The sequence below is a fragment of the Myotis davidii genome, unplaced genomic scaffold (genome assembly GCF_000327345.1).
Source record: "Myotis davidii unplaced genomic scaffold, ASM32734v1 scaffold181, whole genome shotgun sequence".
Classification (NCBI taxonomy): Eukaryota; Metazoa; Chordata; class Mammalia; order Chiroptera; family Vespertilionidae; genus Myotis; species Myotis davidii.
In genome coordinates, this window is record NW_006291504.1 from 2,831,394 (window position 1) to 2,832,422 (window position 1,029).

The following is a 1,029-nucleotide window of genomic DNA, read 5'->3' on the forward strand; positions in this document are numbered from 1 at the left end:
TCTAGATAACACAGGCAATTTCTTTGTTTTTAAATATTTTTTTACTGATTTTCTTTTTAAGAGGGGGGAGAAACATCCATGATGAGAGAGAATCATGGACCGGCTGCCTCCTGCATGCCCCCCACTGGGGATGGAGCCCACAGCCCAGGCTTGTGTCCTGACCGGGAATCGGACCGTGACCTCCTGGGTCCTGGGTGGACACCACCTCCTGTGCCACACCAGCCGGGCTCACGGGGACTTTCATGTTGAGGGCCATTGAGAGTGATGGGAGGGCGGCTCTGCTTTGGCTCCTTATCAAGTCACCCGCTCAGGACATGGCCTCAGCCCCTCTCCAGCCTCCTCCAGCCCTCAAATGCACTGGCCCCCACCAGTCCCCACCACGAACACTTCTGGCTGCCCCCCTCCTTCGAGCCCCCTTCAAAGACACGGACCTTCTCCCGACCGGCGTGGCTCCGTGGTTGAGCGTCGGCCTATGAACCAGGAGGGCACGGTTCAATGCCCAGCGAGGGCACAGGCCCGCATTACTGGCTGGATCCCCAGTGGGGGGCGTGCAGGAGGCAGCCGATCCAGGATTCCCTCTCATCACTGATGTTTCTATCTCTCCCTTTTTCTACCTCTGAAAGCAATTAAAAAATGACATATATCTATTAGTATATGTGGATGGAAACAGTGCACAGAGGAGAGGCACGGTCTCCCATCAGGGCTGCGGCTCCCGGGACGGATGAGTGCTGTGCCCAGGGCTGGTGGGAGGTAGGTGTGGCAGGAGGTGGAGCATGGTGGGAGGTAGGTGTGGCAGGAGGTGGAGCGTGGTGGGAGGTAGGCGTGACAGGAGGTGGGGCATGGTGGGAATTGAGCGTGACAGGAGGTGGGGCATGGCGGGAGGTGGGTGTGTCAGGAGGTGGGGCATGGTGGGAGTTGGGCATGGCAGGAGGTGGGTGTGGCAGGAGGTGGGGCATGGTGGGAGTTGGGTGTGACAGGAGGCGGGGCATGGTGGGAGTTGGGCGTGACAGGAGGCGGGGCGTGGCAGGA

At 59.8% G+C, this 1,029-nt stretch overlaps 1 protein-coding gene across 1 annotated transcript in view; it reads left to right on the forward strand.

Moving 5' to 3' along the window:
- Positions 1 to 1,029, forward strand: part of LOC102773250 (ATP-binding cassette sub-family C member 11) — a 39,828-nt gene that overhangs the window by 13,595 nt on the left and 25,204 nt on the right. The window lies entirely within an intron of this gene.